Source organism: Nanorana parkeri, unplaced genomic scaffold, assembly GCF_000935625.1.
Source record: "Nanorana parkeri isolate BGI_ZX_2015 unplaced genomic scaffold, ASM93562v1 scaffold7, whole genome shotgun sequence".
In the NCBI taxonomy this organism is placed as follows: domain Eukaryota; kingdom Metazoa; phylum Chordata; class Amphibia; order Anura; family Dicroglossidae; genus Nanorana; species Nanorana parkeri.
Genome location: NW_017306275.1, coordinates 1,157,330 through 1,163,703, shown reverse-complemented (window position 1 = coordinate 1,163,703; position 6,374 = coordinate 1,157,330). Strand labels below are relative to the sequence as shown.

The 6,374-nt window shown below is 46.6% G+C and overlaps 1 protein-coding gene across 1 annotated transcript in view; it reads right to left on the bottom strand.

Moving 5' to 3' along the window:
- The window catches only part of SMCHD1 (structural maintenance of chromosomes flexible hinge domain containing 1), a 124,538-nt gene that overhangs the window by 3,954 nt on the left and 114,210 nt on the right, over positions 1-6,374 (bottom strand). The window lies entirely within an intron of this gene.

Below are 6,374 nucleotides of genomic sequence, written 5' to 3'. Positions count from 1 at the left end.
GCTCGGCCCGGCCAGCCGAGAACGTGGGCGGCCATACGGACACGCACCCCCAACAGATCAGCCTCTCACACCACCGGGGCTCTTCGACCCAGGATCTGTCAAAGGAGGGCGCCACACGGACCACGGGGGAGCTTCTAACCGTAAGTCTGTTTGCCATATCATTGCCGTATATACCCAGATTCTACACACAAAGATCCAGCAACATTCCTCATTACATAGATCCACTAGGCCAATTCGAATCCATTCACGTCACTTCTGGTAGTTGCGCTCCTGTCCTTTTTGTTTTTATCTGCAGTTGTGAATAGACAGGGTCCTCTCCCTGAAGTGAGGAGCTTTGCACACCTACAAACAACAGCCATCTAATTGAAGTTTGCCCACAGGAGTGCGCTTGATCTTTTTTGTGTTTTCTATGAGAATGTTTGACCATTCTTCCAGAAACGCATTTGTGAGGTCAGGTACTGATGTTGGACGAGAAGGCTTGGCTCGCAGTCTCTGCTCCAATTCACCCCAAAGGTGTTCTTATCGGGTTGAGGTCAGGACTCTGTGCAGGCCAGTCAAGTTCCTCCACCCCAAACTTGCTCATCCATGTCTTTATGGACCTTGCTTTGTGCACGGTGCGCCGTCATGTTGGAACAGGAAGGGGCCATCCCCAAACTGTTCCCACAAAGTTGGGAGGATGAAATTGTCCAAAATGTCTTGGTATGCTGATGCCTTAAGAGTTCCCTTCACTGGAACTAAGGGGCAAGCCCAACCCCTGAAAAACAACCCCACACCATAATCCCCCCTCCACCAAACTTTACACTTGGCACAATGCAGTCAGGCAAGTACCGTTCTCCTGGCAACCACCAAACCCAGACACGTCCATCGGATGGCCAGACAGAGAAGTGTGATTTGTCACTCCACAAAACACATTTCCACTTCTCTAGAGTCCAGTGGCAGCGTGCTTTACACAACTGCATCCGACGCTTTGCATTGCACTTGGTGATGTAAGGCTTGGATGCAGCTGCTCGGTCATGGAAACCCATTCCATGAAGCTCTCTACGCACTGTTGTTGCGCCAATCTGAAGGCCACACAAAGTTTGGAGGTCTGTAGCTATTAACTCTGCAGACACTTGGCAACTTCTGCGCATCTGTGCGCTTCCCCCGCTCTGTCATTTTACGTGGCCTACCACTTCATAGCGGAGTTGCTGTTGTTCCCAGTTGCTTCCACCTTGTTATAATACCACAGTTGACCGTGGAATATTTAGTAGCAAGGAAATTTCACAGATGGACTTTATTGTCGTGTGTGCAATATTGACATATTGCACACACGGCAACCTATCACGGTACCACACTTGAATTCACTGAGCTCCCATTCTTTCACAAATGTTTGTAGAAGCAGTCTGCATGCTTAGGTGATTGATTTTACACAGCTGTGGCCATGGAGGTGATTGCAACACCTGAATCCAATGATTTGGAGGGGTGTCCCAATACTTTTGGCAATATAGCGTATATATGAATTCAGAGCCTAAAGTGACTGGGGAAATTCAGAGTCATGAAGAGAGACGAGTAGTTGCATATGTAGATTGGAAATCTATGCTGGGTGGAGTGGGTTCTTATGGAGCCTTTGTCATCTGAGATCTAGATATTTTATTTTGATTATTACTCTGTCGGGCTGTTTCTGTTCATTTGTTTTTGGATTAAACACTACTCTCTGGAAAAGAAACAGGTTTGCCTGGATGTTTCCTGAAGATCCAATTTTCACAGAATGTATTATATTTATGCACTCCCCATTCCATCACTACACTGGTCTCCTCAGTTCCCAGATGTTTACAGAGTGTTGTTAAAAGAAGAGGGGATGCTACACCCTGGTAAATATGGCCCAGTCCCAACTTTTTTGAGACGTGTTTCTGCCATCAATTTCAAAATTACCTTATTTTTTTCTTAAAATTCTACATTTTCATAGTTTAAAAATGTGATTCTATTTTCTATTGTGAATAAAATATGGGTTTATGAGATTTGCAAGTCATTGCATTCTGTTTTTATGTAGATTCCACACAGCGTCCTAACTTTTTTTGGGATTGGGATTGTACAAGGTTTCTTTAAATTTGTGTGAATTGAAGACATGCTGTGGGAAGGAAGGCAGGATAGATAGAAAGGGGCTACCTTGGTTTCTGGATCAAACATCCAATTCTAGCATTTTACAAGATACTTTAAAGAATGCTAGGTAAATGTTTGTGAGAAAGTGTACCAAATATGGGACTTACTTCAATGTTTTTATAAGTACCACCATAAGCATTCTGGGAATCACACTCTGCAGGTAAAAATGAATCTTTTACAGAAAATAGCAAATTTTTCAGATCTCAGGACTATGATGGCGGTATTATTCAGACTATAGGCTTGAATGATGACTTGTCTAATCCACCTAGCAATGGTGGACCTGTCAGGGAGACTCCTATGGGAGCCTTCCAGAATGTCATGTGGTTTGGATAGATCACTATCCCTGGACACATCTACCGGGTCATTAACTTGAACGGATGGCAACAGCCACCGCCAAACAAAATATTTGGGATTCCTGCTGCAGGAATCCCAAAACGAACATTCACACGTTGTGTGAACGAAGCCTTAGGATTATCTTATCCCTATTTAAAACTAGGAGAGGCTGCTAACACTGCAGAAACCTGCATCACAGAGGTGAGAGCAACAATAAAGTTCTGCAGACCAGCACTTGAGCCAGAGGATCCTTCTCATATGTACTGAAAATAGGATCATACCATGGATTTGGTGAAGCATACCAGCCAACCAGTCAACACAGCAGCAAAGGACCACAGACAGGAGCTCTAGATGCATTCATCAGAATGGATCCAAACCAATCATTTAGTCCAGACAGCCAGGGTTTGGCAGATAGACAGCAGGCTGCATGATGGGCCTATCCAAGGAAAACAAGGCTTAAAGAGGATTCTAGTCTTTTGTCTACAAGGCCCTTGAAAACAGGGAAATCTTAAAACAGGTACTGCTAATCAAAGCGTTTTGGAAGGCGAGAAATTGCTATCATGGTAAGCAAGTGTACAGGGAATGTCTTACCAAGATTGATCATTTTAACAGAACCTAAGCTGGAGAGTTTAGGACGAGCTGAAGCAGACTGCTTTAAATGAATGCATTTGTGAACCAAGTCATTAAAGATCAATAGTATCCTTAAGTTTTGTAGAGATCTCTGCAGATAGGATTCTTTCCTGATCCAATTCCTCTGAAGCAGCAAGGGAATCATCCTCCACCACCTCTTCAGGAAGTGTGGCAGCTTCACAGGGAAAGTTAGAGGCAGACTCTGGAGGGGATGTCAAGTATTTGGGCAACACCCCCTGGCAGGTAGCATGAGCTAACCTTATGTGCGGAGTATAAACATCGGCCGGTTTTCACCAGAGCTCCTAGTAGTGGAGATGAGTTTCGTGGCTTGTTGATACCAGGTCACCGTCTGCCGGATCACCCTCCAATGGAATAAGTGAGGTCAGGAAGGCTCCAATGTGGAAACAGTAGACCAGAGTGTGGTCAGGATTAGGCAGGGGGTCCCAACAGGTGATAAACAGAGAATGGCCAGGCGGTCCGGGTTAGCTGCCAGTGGACAGGAGACGAGAGCGTAGTCCGTTCCAGGCAGGGGTCGAGACAGGTGGCTAGCAGGGAAGAGTCAGGCAGTCCAAGTTGGCAACATGTAGTTAGTAGGCAAGGCAAGAGATGAAAGCATATTCGGGTTCAGGCGGAGGTCATGACAAGCGGCAAGCAGAGTTGTCCAGGTGGTCTGGGTCAACAAACGTGAACAACTTCAGTATTATAGCTCTTTGCACAAACAGGAAAGCCACCCCACTTCCAGAGTGCTTAAATAACCCTCTGAATTAGAGGAGACATGCGCAGCATCATTTCAGGACGCTCTGGATGTTCTGTTCTGGCACGGATTCTGAGACAACTGTTAGCAATACTGACCTGGATTCTGTGCGTGCCATTAGAAGTACTGGCAGGGCTCCTGTGAGTACAATTAGAGATACTGGTGGGTCTTCTGAAAGTCCTGGCCAGAAGTTCTATAAATCCCAACAGGGATTCTGAGAGTATCAATACTTCAAGGAGGCCAACTTACAACCTATGTGGTTTGCAGCCTCTAAAAAAAAAAAGCTGAGAGTCCTCCCATGAAGTCAGCCAGAGTGTCGGGAAACTCGTCTCCAGCTGGACAGGAGGAGGGGTGTGCGTCCAAGGAAGCAATGGAGGCCTGGTGGAGAGACTAAGACTGGGGACAACGTAGAGGACTAAGAGCCTTTAGGGGAGAGACTACAATCCCCCCAGCCATTTGCTGAGGATAATCTGGCAAGGCCCCCTGACCCTCTGCCCTTGCGTCTATGATCTGCCATGAGAATGCCCCCAAAGGGTATTTACAACCTCGATCACTGCAGAGAAGAAAGAGTTAAATATTCTGTGCGAAGCAACTGGAGACCGAGAGATGTCCGAGGATCACTGTGGTTTACTGTACTGAGGAAGGAGAAAAAGTAGCCTGTCTTGTCCTTGCTCGCCAGAGAGAAAAATGGCACGTGCCAGATCAGAGGAATTGAGTCTGCCACAAGGACCCGCCATTGTGCCTGCACAAAGTGAGGTAAAAAGGGTGTCAAATGTAAAAATGACTGGCGTTCTTGCCTATGGCTGCGACAAGCTGAGGTCTAGATGAAATGTTGTGTACATTGATAGAGAACTGGCTACAGGAATGTGTCCCGAGAGCATTGATAAATGGCTCCTTTTCAGATTGGTCTAGGGCAGGGGTCAGAGGCGGAAGAGAGGAGAAGTGTGTGTCACATGCCCCGCCCTCTGCAGTGCACACCGTCTTGCTAGGATGCTGGCTGTGAGGCTTGGTAGGTGAGTACAAATGAGGATCCGGAGGGAGGGGTTGGTACGGTGTAACTGCACAGTGTGTGCTGTTATTTCATTTAAATAGATAAGTGGATTATAATGGGGAACATTACACTGTAATGTTACCTATTTTATAATCTATTTCTCTGATTAAATGATTAGACAGGGCTGCTGTCCTATCAAAGTTTGTGACTAGGTTGGAATGCGTGACCTTTGTGAGTGGGGTGGAATGTGAGATTGCACTCACAAAGTCGGATAGAAGTGACATTTCAGGACCGAACAGCTATTTCAGGGCAGATCGGTTCTCCTGCACATACAATCTGCGATGCCGATCTGCCCTGGAACAGCTGAGAAAGCGTTGGAATGCTTGACCTATTGGCGATCACACATTCCACCGCCAAAAAAATGGCCGGGATTACATTGAAATGTGTGACCACATCACCGGTCACACATTGTAACGTAGTCACAAACTTTGATAGAACACCGCCCATCAGGGGGGGTACGGCCGGTACCCATGTGAGGGGTCTGGGCAGCCTCTTACATGAGTATCAGCTGCACCAGGGGCGGCATGGCAGAGGTGACGGGGAGGGGGAGGGGGTGGAGGAGGCCAGGCCCCAGCAGCAGCAGCAGGTAAGACGAGTTGGGAGGAGGTACAGGGAAAGGGACCCCAGCGACCAGCCCACCTGAGGCCCTGCAGAACCCACAATAGAGTCTCAGATGGGTTGTGCGGGATCTATGGTGTGCTCTGCAGGGTCACTCTCAGGTGAGCTCTGCGGGGTCTCAGGTAAGTCCAGTGCGTTACTAAGACAAGGTTACTAAATTTAAACATGTTCACACTGGAAGTGAGGAGATAAAGGGAGGATATGATTTTGATGTACACAATGTTCAATGGTGATTGCAACATCAGCAATAAACCTTTTGCTGTAAACTCCGTAACAAAGACTAGAGGCCACCACCTAAAACTGGTGGAGAAAAGATTTAACCACAAGGGGCGTAGGGGCTTCTTCTCAGTTAGGGTGGTTAGGGTCTGGAACTCGCTGCCACAAGCAGTGGTATCAGCTGAGAGTATTGAATCATTCAAAAAGCATTTGGACAACTTCCTCAGAAACCACAACATACAGGGGTACAGGTACCCTTAAAGGTACCCTACAGGAGCTCGTACATACGCATACACATGCAGAATCACATACATACACGCAATAGGTTGAACTTGATGGACCTGTGTCTTTATTCAACCACAAATACTATGTAACTATGTAAGGTGAGCGTCCAATTCAGGATTCAGTGCCTGAAGCAACATTACAGGCCAGCCCTGCATCCTCTTTTAGGCGGGGTCTGGATGTGATCCTCCAAAGCTTAGCCGAGAAGTCAACTGATCTGGAAAGCTGCAGAAAAGAGCCACAGTAGCTACAGAGCACCTAAAACTTGCTAGAAGAATCTTGAGTAAAAAAAATTCATAAAAGGAGGTAAGCTTCTTTAGGTAGAGAGAAAGTTTCATCACTGAAAAGACA